Consider the following 13,727-nt stretch of genomic DNA (forward strand, 5'->3'; position numbering starts at 1 on the left):
TTTTAGAAATTTAATTAAATAAGTCATTTATAAAAAATTAAATAATTAATTGATTACTCAATAAATAATTAATCGATTAATCAATAAATACTTAATAGATGAAATGATTAATCAATAAATCAAAAATATCCTTGATAGCCACATCACTTGGTCACTCATGTCCAAATATTAGCTTCCCAGCTCAAAAGGTGCCTGAGATATTGGCCAAATGAGAAAGAAAATAAATAAATGATTAATAATGAAAATAAATAAATAATAATCATAAAAAAATTAAATTATTAATCAATTTGGTCAGAGAACACATAAACTACCACTATTTCATCAGAATCTGTAACTTAAAAAAAAAAATTTTTTTTGTCATTAATCGAATAATTAAATAATTAATCGATTAATTGATTAATTAATAAATCAAAAATATCCTTTGCAGCCAAATCACCTGGTCATTGGCATGTCCAAATATCAGCTTCCTAACTCAAAAGGTGCCTGAGTTAATAATGGTCAGAAGATAAATGAAATTTAATTAATTAAATAAGTACTTAATTAAACGCTAATAATTAAATAACTCCTCAATTAATTGATTATTCAAAAAACAAAAAATACCGTATTTGACAAAGGACTTGCTCACTACTGTGCCGAAATTTCAGCTTCCTAGCTCAAAGGATGGCTGAGATATCGTCCGGACAACCAAGAAAGAAAGAAAACAAGAAAACAACCAGAGTGAAAACTGAGTACTCTCTTTCAGCGTGCGTCACTGCCGAGCCCCCTTCGGTGCCCAGCAATGACGATTTGCAATGCCTGGAGATGGCATAGGAAAGGTGCGGTGTACAACAAGAAACCAGAGTGAAAACTGAGTACTCTCTTTCAGCGTGCGTCACTGCCGAGCCCCCTTTGGTGCCCGGCAATGACGATTTGCAATGCCTGGAGATGGCATAGGAAAGGAGCGGTGTACAACAAGAAACCAGAGTGAAAACTGAGTACTCTCTTTCAGCGTGCGTCACTGCCGAGCCCCCTTCGGTGCCCAGCAATGACGATTTGCAATGCCTGGAGATGGCATAGGAAAGGAGCGGTGTACAATAATTTCAACATAATTCCAATGAACTTTTGGTTCTAAGACATCTTGAAAAGTAAGTTCACCCCCACAAAAAAATATTCCATATTAAATGCCAAGTCTGTATATATATATATATATATATATATATATATATATATATATATATATATATCTATATATATATATATATATATATATATATATATATATATATATATATATATATATATATATATATATATATATATATATTCACACACACACACGCACAGACACACAGACACACACACACACATACATACATATTGGAAAAGGCACCATGGGATCTTTAACGCCAACAGTTAATGTTCGCAGAGGGGACCGGACACACGTTTAATGTCGATCCGATGGAGGACACTCACCTTGATGCTCCATCTTTAAAACGCCAGGATGACAGTTACTAGCTTGCTTGGTATTCAATCCCAGGCTAGACAGCTTCGTGGACAGTGTCGATATCTGTCGGCCATCCTGCCAGCCTTTGATGACCCCATACCAAGGTTGATGTTTGGGGTTTTTTTTGCTTTTTCCAAGTATTGATGATGGTGGTTGTGGTTGTGGTTGTGGTTGAGAATAATTTCACAACAGACAGATGCTTTGAACACTTTGGCCTCAGCATGTGCCACCACTTACCATGTGCCATCGCTCACCATGTGCCACCACTCACCATGTGCCGGCTTTTGTGCCGCCATTCACCACGTGCCACCATTCACCATGTGCCACTGCTCACCATGTGCCACCGCTCACCATGTGCCACCACTCACCATGTTCCGCCACACAACATGTGCCGCCACTCACCATGTGCCGCCACTCACCATGTGCCGCCACACACCATGTGCCACCACTCACCATGTGTCGCCACTCATCATGTGCCCCCACTCACCATGTGCCGCCACTCACCATGTGCCACCGCTCACCATGTGCCACCACTCACCAGGTTCCGCCACACAACATGTGCCACCACTCACCATGTGCCGCCACTCACCATGTGCCACCACACACCATGTGACACCACTCACCATGTGTCGCCACTCATCATGTGCCCCCACTCACCATGTGCCGCCACTCACCATGTGCCACCGCTCACCATGTGCCACCACTCACCATGTGCCACCGCTCACCATTTGCCACCACTCACCATGTGCCACCACTCACCATGTGCCACCACTCACCATGTGCAGCCACACACCATGTGCCGCCACTCGCCATGTGCCGCCACACACCATGTGCCGCCACTCACCATGTGCCGCCACACACCATGTGCCACCACTCACCATGTGCCGCCACTCATCATGTGCCCCCACTCACCATGTACCACCACTCACCATGTGCCACCACTCACCATGTGCCACCACTCACCATGTGAATGCTGGGACTGCTGCACATAATGGCCTAAAATTGGAGCCTTGTCTGTGTCTGATAGTCCGTCGGTAAATGATGTATTTTAGTCATTCTGTCTGACTTACTGTATGGTAATCATGATGTAGAAAGTTTTTTTTTTTTTTTTTTTTAATTCTTCTGCACATTTTGCAAATGCAAATTTATTTGAAAATTAAAATTTGAAAATTGAAATTCAAAATTATTTTATTTGAAATTTGTCAGAAAATTTAATTAATTAATATTCATCAATTAATATTTATTGTTAATATTAATTATTCATTTATTTGTCAGAAATGCAAATTATTCAAAGATTCTGCGCTTCTTGCTAATTTTGACTCATGGATTGAAAAATCCAAACCCAACCTGGGTTTGCGTGTCAGGTGCATTTTCATGTGTTAACTCATTCCTTTCCCCGCTGATTAATCAAATTAATTCCTCGAGGAGCGACAATAGTTTTTAATTATTATTTTTCCTGCATGTTTCTTTTCCTGACGAGACTGAAATGAGACGTCAATATAAGATTGATATTTTCCACGATAAACACACAAGGTCTTGTTGGAAACAACCGCGGTGTAATCATCACCTGTTACCTATTTCTTTGCTTCCATCGATACGACTTCACCTACATACTTTTCCAGTTGCTTTGAATTAAACTTTAAACATTTGATGTTTTCACTACCTTGTGGACATACATTGTACAGATGTCGTCATCTTTAGTTGGAAAGTCCACCAGTCTTTTCTGAAGAATGTTTCTTATGTTCTTGCTTGACTTCTCTACAATCTTTTGTGGGACATTAATTTATTTATTTATTATTTATGTATGTATGTATTTATTTCTTTATTTATTATTTATGTATGTATTTATTTAGTTATTTATTATTTATTTATGTATGTATGTATTTATTTGTTATTTATGTATGTATGTATGTATTTATTTAGTTATTTATTATTTATGTATATGTATGTACATGTTTTTATGACCGGATGCCCTTCCTGACGCCAACCCTTGGTCGCCTCTTACGATGCGCAGGGATACGGTGTACCTATTCTAAACCGGGGTACACACCAGGATCATTCATCCCAGCAAGCTGGTACTCAATTTGCCGACCTCGGAAGGATGACAGGCTGAGTCAACCCCCCTGGTGTTAAATTAGCGATCGACCGGGATTCGAACTCAGGATCCTAGGATCCCAAGCCAGCACCCTAACCGCTAAGCCAACACCAGGCTAGAATGTATATGTATATGTATATGTATATGTACATGTACATGTACATGTATGTATGTATGTATGTATGTATGTATTTATTATTTATGTATGTATGTATGTATGTATGTATTTATTTATTTATTCATTATTTATGTATCTGTGTACGTATTTATTTATTTATTTATTTATTGTCATGCTCTCTTTAATCACATCCCTTACTCCCTCAGCCACCCCAACAATTTTAGGTTATCCCACTCCTGAAACCACAATTAAATTGTCCTCTCTCAGATCATTATGACATTTGAGAGCATTTAGCATTGTGATTGCATCTAAACACCGGTTCCATGGCCAAATGAGTTGCGTTTGTTTGCAAAATCCCATTCATTATCAGGTATTTATATGATTTAAAAAATAACTGTAAAGCGGCCTGCTATGCCTCATCGCAGGACAAAGGCCTCCCTCAGCTCACATTGCGAAGCGTTTGGTGCATTGGACATGCCTGCCAGGTGCTGGACAGAGACCGAGAGACCAGGGCAAGTCAACGCACATTAGCCAATGGATGAAAAGCGGGTCTTTAAGCACGTGTCCAAACAGCCAGATCGTATCTTTTATACAAACAGCTTTGTAAGAAGATTCTCATTCCAAAAATGCAAAAACATTTTGATCGTCCACAGTGCCTAAAAGAGGCAGTTTGCTTCCCTAAAAGCTACAATATCCTGAATTCATTATGCGGTGCATTCAAATGTAGAAGCAAAAATCCATGTACAGCAGGGGGTAGAGCATTGCGGAGCACATTGTCCTTCAAGGTCGCCCGGCTGTCTTTGCTTCTCCCAATAGCTCGTGAACCTTAGATATGTCCCTTTCCATTTCAAAGTGAACTCTGAGTGCTGTCACTCTGGACAAATCATCTGCTCTTGATTATCCGTACAATCCATGCCACCTGCAGTAGGTGAATATGATTCACGAATGATGGATGAGTGAGGTGGTCTTTACTTACCTGTTAGCCTCTGCGACACTAGCAATGGTCTTAAGAAGAACTTGTTACGGACGGACAGGTACTGCCTGTAACAAATTAGCTCATTTGGCCGATCCTTATCCCTTTAACTGTCCATTCATTTCCTACCAAGATAGAAAAATCCGAGGTTCGATGAATTTGTCGACTTGCATTTTAAAATATTTTCTTGGAGTAAGGTGCCATATTGTTTATCACAACACGATGATTTAAGGAATACAGTAAAACCAACACTGGAAGCATTTTGATGTGTTTTTTTGGGGAAAAAGATTGTAAGTCAGAACAGAGAAAGCAAAACAGATAAGAAGAGTCTTCACTGTTTGAGGGACACAAGATTGAATGTGAGTTACAGTTGGAGTGGAAATTGGAAAGGTAAACTTTCTGAGCATACAGTACTTCTGTTGTTTTGTTTTCTTTTGGTTGGAATGAAAACACTTTTTTCTGTCCTTTTCCTCTTGCTTTATCCCCATCTTCCATTAGTGTGAACAGAACAACCAAGATCGGATTTAAGACACAGAGGTCGAGGTCCATGTCACATCTCTTCTTGGCTTTATCGAAGGTAAGGCCCACCCAGGTGTGTACATAACTGGTTTCTGCATGATATCTGATAAGCAAGCACGGATGACATGGAGTATGGAGTTGGACTTGTGGAATTGCTTTACACTGATCACATGTGCGGACGGTGTTGCTGTGTTTGAGCGAAACTGTTCAAACGTTTCAAAGATTGTGCGGCGTCTTGCACACCGTAGCCACTGCAGAGCCTTTTGGGTTCATCTTGCACACCGTAGCCACTGCAAAACCTTTTGGGTTCATCTTGCACACCGGAGCCACTGCAAAGCCTTTTGGGTTCATCTTGCACACCGTAGCCACTGCAAAACCTTTTGGGTTCATCTTGCACACCGGAGCCACTGCAAAGCCTTTTGGGTTCATCTTGCACACCGTAGCCACTGCAAAGCCTTTTGGGTTCATCTTGCACACCGTAGCCACCGCAAAACCTTTTGGGTTCATCTTGCACACCGGAGCCACTGCAAAGCCTTTTGGGTTCATCTTGCACACCGTAGCCACCGCAAAGCCTTTTGGGTTCATCTTGCACACCGTAGCCACTGCAAAGCCTTTTGGGTTCATCTTGCACACCGTAGCCACTGCAAAGCCTTTTGGGTTCATCTTGCACACCGGAGCCACTGCAAAGCCTTTTGGGTTCATCTTGCACACCGGAGCCACTGCAAAGCCTTTTGGGTTCATCTTGCACACCGCAGCCACTGCAAAGCCTTTTGGGTTCATCTTGCACACCGGAGCCACTGCAAAGCCTTTTGGGTTCATCTTGCACACCGCAGCCACTGCAAAGCCTTTTGGGTTCATCTTGCACACCGTAGCCACCGCAAAGCCTTTTGGGTTCATCTTGCACACCGGAGCCACTGCAAAGCCTTTTGGGTTCATCTTGCACACCGGAGCCACTGCAAAGCCTTTTGGGTTCATCTTGCACACCGTAGCCACTGCAAAGCCTTTTGGGTTCATCTTGCACACCGTAGCCACCGCAAAGCCTTTTGGGTTCATCTTGCACACCATAGCCACCGCAAAGCCTTTTGGGTTCATCTTGCACACCGTAGCCACCGCAAAGCCTTTTGGGTTCATCTTGCACACCGGAGCCACTGCAAAGCCTTTTGGGTTCATCTTGCACACCGTAGCCACTGCAAAGCCTTTTGGGTTCATCTTGCACACCGTAGCCACCGCAAAGCCTTTTGGGTTCATCTTGCACACCGTAGCCACCGCAAAGCCTTTTGGGTTCATCTTGCACACCGGAGCCACCGCAAAGCCTTTTGGGTTCATCTTGCACACCGTAGCCACTGCAAAGCCTTTTGGGTTCATCTTGCACACCGCAGCCACTGCAAAGCCTTTTGGGTTCATCTTGCACACCGTAGCCACTGCAAAGGCTTTTGGGTTCATCTTGCACACCGTAGCCACCGCAAAGCCTTTTGGGTTCATCTTGCACACCGTAGCCACCGCAAAGCCTTTTGGGTTCATCTTGCACACCGCAGCCACTGCAAAGCCTTTTGGGTTCATCTTGCACACCGTAGCCACTGCAAAGCCTTTTGGGTTCATCTTGCACACCGTAGCCACTGCAAAGCCTTTTGGGTTCATCTTGCACACCGTAGCCACTGCAAAGCCTTTTGGGTTCATCTTGCACACCGTAGCCACCGCAAAGCCTTTTGGGTTCATCTTGCACACCGTAGCCACTGCAAAGCCTTTTGGGTTCATCTTGCACACCGGAGCCACTGCAAAACCTTTTGGGGTCATCTTGCACACCGCAGCCACTGCAAAGCCTTTTGGGTTCATCTTGCACACCGTAGCCACTACAAAACCTTTTGGGTTCATCTTGCACACCGTAGCCACTACAAAACCTTTTGGGTTCATCTTGCACACCGTAGCCACTACAAAGCCTTTTGGGTTCATCTTGCACACCGTAGCCACCGCAAAGCCTTTTGGGTTCATCTTGCACACCGTAGCCACCGCAAAGCCTTTTGGGTTCATCTTGCACACCGTAGCCACTACAAAACCTTTTGGGTTCATCTTGCACACCGTAGCCACTACAAAACCTTTTGGGTTCATCTTGCACACCGTAGCCACTACAAAACCTTTTGGGTTCATCTTGCACACCGTAGCCACTACAAAACCTTTTGGGTTCATCTTGCACACCATAGCCACTACAAAACCTTTTGGGTTCATCTTGCACACCGTAGCCACTACAAAGCCTTTTGGGTTCATCTTGCACACCGTAGCCACTGCAAAGCCTTTTGGGTTCATCTTGCACACCGTAGCCACTACAAAGCCTTTTGGGTTCATCTTGCACACCGTAGCCACTGCAAAGCCTTTTGGGTTCATCTTGCACACCGTAGCCACCGCAAAGCCTTTTGGGTTCATCTTGCACACCGTAGCCACTGCAAAGCCTTTTGGGTTCATCTTGCACACCGGAGCCACTGCAAAACCTTTTGGGGTCATCTTGCACACCGCAGCCACTGCAAAGCCTTTTGGGTTCATCTTGCACACCGTAGCCACTACAAAACCTTTTGGGTTCATCTTGCACACCGTAGCCACTACAAAACCTTTTGGGTTCATCTTGCACACCGTAGCCACTACAAAGCCTTTTGGGTTCATCTTGCACACCGTAGCCACCGCAAAGCCTTTTGGGTTCATCTTGCACACCGTAGCCACCGCAAAGCCTTTTGGGTTCATCTTGCACACCGTAGCCACTACAAAACCTTTTGGGTTCATCTTGCACACCGTAGCCACTACAAAACCTTTTGGGTTCATCTTGCACACCGTAGCCACTACAAAACCTTTTGGGTTCATCTTGCACACCGTAGCCACTACAAAACCTTTTGGGTTCATCTTGCACACCGTAGCCACTACAAAACCTTTTGGGTTCATCTTGCACACCGTAGCCACTACAAAGCCTTTTGGGTTCATCTTGCACACCGTAGCCACTACAAAACCTTTTGGGTTCATCTTGCACACCGTAGCCACTGCAAAGCCTTTTGGGTTCATCTTGCACACCGTAGCCACCGCAAAGCCTTTTGGGTTCATCTTGCACACCGTAGCCACTACAAAACCTTTTGGGTTCATCTTGCACACCGTAGCCACTACAAAACCTTTTGGGTTCATCTTGCACACCGTAGCCACTACAAAACCTTTTGGGTTCATCTTGCACACCGTAGCCACTACAAAACCTTTTGGGTTCATCTTGCACACCGTAGCCACTACAAAACCTTTTGGGTTCATCTTGCACACCGTAGCCACTACAAAACCTTTTGGGTTCATCTTGCACACCGTAGCCACTACAAAGCCTTTTGGGTTCATCTTGCACACCGTAGCCACTACAAAGCCTTTTGGGTTCATCTTGCACACCGGAGCCACTGCAAAACCTTTTGGGTTCATTTTCCAATATTTCACTTCACCTCGTCCATTATTCAAGCATTACCGGAGAGTTGACCGACTGTTAGGTACAACAAGAGTAATGGTTTTGTGCAGTTGCTCAGACAGAAAAGTCAATGTGCAAATACCTAATTTCTGTTGTAAGTCACAGGTACGGTCTGTCAGCCCTGGGCACATTCCATCGGAGGGACATTGGAAAACACACAATATTCCGGCCCGTATTGCAAGCTTTAAAAACAAAAATCATATGGTTCTTGAAAGAAGGTCATTATTGTGCAGACAGATTGTACACCTTTTGATGTGTAAATACAGATTGTACACCTTTTGATGTTGGACATTGCCTTGAAGTTGTATCGGTGGCCATTGTGCTGATTCCTATTATTTAGACTCACCCTGGATGAAATAACTTCTTGTAAGGTGTGCAGGTAACTACGTTGGGTTATTTGCAGAGCTCTTGATTATTGATGTCTTCAAGGTTTACGATAAAGTTGTGTTTGCATCTGCGAGTTGGGCAGAGAGCTCATATTGAGGTATAGAGTCACTTTGATTTTTATCCCCACACTTTTTGACAAAAACAGAGGATATTGTAATCGGCTTTGCCTGTCTGTCTGCGTCTATCTGTGTCTGTCTGTGTCCGTCCATCTGACCAAATACCAGGACCTCAAAAATGAGGTCAAGAGATCTTGGAAGATGAAGAGTATCGAAATTGTACCAGTGATAAATTGGAGTAACAGAAGTGATGAAGAAGAACCTCACAGAGATTTTAAAAACAAATCCCCGGGAGTATTACCACAAATGAACTACAACTGGAGGCAATCCGGGGTTTGGTGATGATCCTGAAAAGAGAATTTGGAACAAAACTCTGAAAAAGTTGAACAGATTGGTCCATGAACCGTCCATCTGTCTGTGAATATCTTCACCAAAATGGATGGAGAAGAAATTCACCAAACTTGGTAGTTATGATCACCATATGGCACGAATATGCAAGAGCAGTATCATTTTTTGGCTCTGCTCCCTGGGGTCAAGTCGAAAGGTCAAACACCAAAAAATGCAGTTACGGGCGCTTTTTTAAACATTTTAAATGAAACTTCATGAATTCAATCAACATTGGGGTTGGCGCATTAAATATGTAACGATTTTTTGGATTTGACCCCTAGTTCATGTCCCAGGGGGAGGGAGCTTAGGGTCCAAACAGAAAATTTTTATTGCCTCCTCCGACAAAGTCGCCGAAGGCATTATGTTTTCGGGTTGTCCGTCCGTCCGTCCTTCCGTCCGTCCGGGCTAAACCTCGTTTTTCTCAGCAACCATATTTCCGATTGAGATGAAACTTTCAGGGTAGGAGTGACACCCATGCAGAATGTTTTTATGATAATTGTGACGTCATAGGCCACGTGGTGTGGCAGCCATCTTGGATTAAAAGCAAATAATAATAAAAATATTTCTCGGAAACTGCTGGATGGAAAAAATTGAAACTTGCCACATTGTCAAGGACTACCGATGGGGAACAAAAGCATGATAATGACATCATAGGTGAAGCGGTATGACAGCCAAAAATGTTTTAATCGAATTCCTTATCCTAATAATCTGAAATTGCATGCACATGATCTATGACCGATGATCATGATCTATGATCTATGAATCGGAGGCATATTCTAGGTCATTGGTCACGTTGTTTGGCAGCCATTTTGGATAGAAAAACGAACCTTATCCGATCAACACGAAACTTCACAAACGTGATTCACTAACCATATATATGCAGATTGATGGCACCTTTCCGTTGTGGGACTATGCGGAGGCATATTGGTGACAATGTCGCATTGTTGTAGTTTACTCCAAATTTGATATTGTTTCATTCTTGGTAGAACGTTTTACCATCCTTGAACCTTGCTTTAGATGGGGAGTGTGTGCATTTACGATGGTGCGCCATCGAACTTGCTGTTTTTATTTATTTATTCATGAATGAATGAATGAATGATTATTATTGTTTTTTTTTTGTTGTTTTTTTACAATTTTTACAAACTTTTACAATTTTTTACAAATTTTTTTTTACCGAATGATCGTTTTAAGGCCATTTTCCCCGCTAGAGCGGGGGTTAGCCTTGCGGGCCCCATGACAATCATGGTTCCCTGTTTGAGGCAATGTTTTTATGGCCGGATGCCCTTCCTGACGCCAACCCTTGGTCGCCTCTTACGATGCGCAGGGATACGGTGTACCTATTCTAAATCGGGGTACACACCAGGATCATTCATCCCAGCAAGCTGGTACTCAATTTGCCGAACTCGGAAGGATGACAGGCTGAGTCAACCCCCCTCGTGTTAATTTAGCGATCGGCTGGGATTCGAACCCAGGATCCTAGGATCCCAAGCCGGCACCCTAACCGCTAAGCCAACACCGGGCTTATTTATTCATGAATGATACCACATTTTGTGCAAAGTTTATGCTGTGAGCTCAAAGTGTACCCTCAAAGCCCCCAGGGTTGACCTTCTCCATTTGCAATTATACAATCACAATTTTCTTGGTGTCATCACGTTGCTCTCAGAGCACAGCGTACATTGATAACATCCACTTACGGACGCGTCTTGCAAGCATTTTCATGTTGTATTGTTCACCGAGACATCGTTCTGACTCCACACGCTCTTGGCGACATGACCTGCCCGTGGCTCAACTTTCAGGAAGAAAGGAAGCGTGTAAAGCCCTTCACCGCGACGTTCAACTTTCTTCCTTCTGGCTATGTGGAATTACAAGGAAAAAAGAAAACCGAAGTTTCCCTGCTTTTTCTTCCACGTGAAATAATTTTGAACACTTCTGATTGCGTCACAGCAATGTTTCTTGTTCTCGTCCAAAACATTGACATCTGTCGACTCCGTTTGCCAACGGCTTGTTGTTCTAAAAAGCTCGTCATACAAAGGGGTAACACAAAACAATCAAAAGTAAAACTGCTGCAAGGGACAAGCGCAGCACAATTCATTTCAGATCTAATTCCTGTCGGAGCCAGAAGCACCGCGAGCATTCGGGAATGGGAGGTTGGTGTGCTCGGGGCCATTAATTTATCATAATCAAGTCTGCATCTCTCGATCCTGAAGCTGGCTAGCAGCGTACTGAACTGCACCTATTCACCTGGACTCTTACCTTGGCCTCTCAGTATTCACAGTCACACATTGGTGAGATTCAGTATTCACGGTCACAAATTGGCGAGATTCAGTATTCACGGTCACAAATTGGCGAGATTCAGTGATCACGGTAACACATTGGTGAGATTCAGTATTCACGGTCACAAATTGGCGAGATTCAGTATTCACGGTCACAAATTGGCGAGATTCAGTATTCACGGTCACAAATTGGCGAGATTCAGTATTCACGGTCACAAATTGGCGAGATTCAGTATTCACGGTCACAAATTGGTGAGATTCACGCTCACAAATTGGTGAGATTCAGTGATCATGGTAACACATTGGTGAGATTCAGTATTCACGGTCACAAATTGGCGAGATTCAGTATTCACAGTCACAAATTGGCGAGATTCACGCTCACAAATTGGCGAGATTCACGCTCACAAATTGGCGAGATTCAGTGATCATGGTAACACATTGGTGAGATTCAGTATTCACGGTCACAAATTGGCGAGATTCAGTATTCACGGTCACACATTGGTAAGATTCAGTATTCACGGTCACAAATTGTCGAGATTCAGTATTCACGGTCACACATTGGTGAGATTCAGTATTCACGGTCACAAATTGTCGAGATTCAGTATTCACGGTCACAAATTGTCGAGATTCAGTATTCACGGTCACAAATTGGTGAGATTCAGTGATCATGGTAACACATTGGTGAGATTCAGTATTCACGGTCACAAATTGGCGAGATTCAGTATTCACAGTCACAAATTGGCGAGATTCACGCTCACAAATTGGCGAGATTCACGCTCACAAATTGGCGAGATTCAGTGATCATGGTAACACATTGGTGAGATTCAGTATTCACGGTCACAAATTGGCGAGATTCAGTATTCACGGTCACACATTGGTAAGATTCAGTATTCACGGTCACAAATTGTCGAGATTCAGTATTCACGGTCACACATTGGTGAGATTCAGTATTCACGGTCACAAATTGTCGAGATTCAGTATTCACGGTCACAAATTGTCGAGATTCAGTATTCACGGTCACAAATTGGCGAGATTCAGTATTCACGGTCACAAATTGTCGAGATTCAGTATTCACGGTCACAAATTGGCGAGATTCAGTGATCATGGTAACACATTGGTGAGATTCAGTATTCACGGTCACAAATTGGCGAGATTCAGTATTCACGGTCACACATTGGTGAGATTCAGTATTCACGGTCACAAATTGGCGAGATTCAGTATTCACGGTCACAAATTGGCGAGATTCAGTATTCACGGTCACAAATTGGCGAGATTCAGTATTCGCGATCACAAATTGGCGAGATTCAGTATTCAGTCGCAAATTGTCAAGATTCAGTATTCACAGTCACAAATTGTCTTGATTCAGTGTTCATGGTAACACATTGGTGAGATTCAGTATTCACGGTCACAAATTGGCGAGATTCAGTATTCACGGTCACAAATTGGCGAGATTCAGTATTCACGGTCACAAATTGGCGAGATTCAGTATTCAGTCGCAAATTGTCAAGATTCAGTATTCACAGTCACAAATTGTCTTGATTCAGTGTTCACCGTCACAAATTGACAAGATTCAGTGTTCACAGTCACAAATTGTCGAGATTAATTGTGACATCGCCGACATCTAGGACACCGATTGCCATTCCAAATTGTGGGGTGTGTGGCGCATCGCCAGCGGGACATTTGCACTGCCATCCTAATATGCCGCTCATTGTCCTCAGTCATGGCTTTGCGTCCGCGGGGTCGGCCTCGGATTCCGCTCGATGAAAAAGCACTCTGAACCAAAATGGAAACCGCTGAATAATCCGTGTTTGCTTCTCATACGACGGTGCTCCTCCTTTAATGGCTCGTGACGGATTCGCATGCCCCAGGTAAACACGTATTTGATTTTGCTCTGTAAAGCTGACGCAGGTCGGTCGGGGTTGAGGTTCATTCATGTAATTGCATCCTTTAACGATGTGGTT

The 13,727-nt window shown here is 43.4% G+C and overlaps 1 protein-coding gene across 1 annotated transcript in view; it reads left to right on the forward strand.

Moving 5' to 3' along the window:
* LOC137437105 (neuronal cell adhesion molecule-like) overlaps positions 1 to 13,727 on the forward strand; it is a 361,237-nt gene that overhangs the window by 34,474 nt on the left and 313,036 nt on the right. The window contains exon 2 of the mRNA XM_078786852.1: positions 5,168 to 5,246. The gene's annotated coding sequence lies outside the window, so the exon portion shown is untranslated. The remainder of the gene's footprint in view (positions 1 to 5,167; positions 5,247 to 13,727) is intronic.

Source organism: Myxine glutinosa, chromosome 11 (assembly GCF_964187855.1).
Source record: "Myxine glutinosa chromosome 11, kmMyxGlut1.1, whole genome shotgun sequence".
In the NCBI taxonomy this organism is placed as follows: Eukaryota; Metazoa; Chordata; class Myxini; order Myxiniformes; family Myxinidae; genus Myxine; species Myxine glutinosa.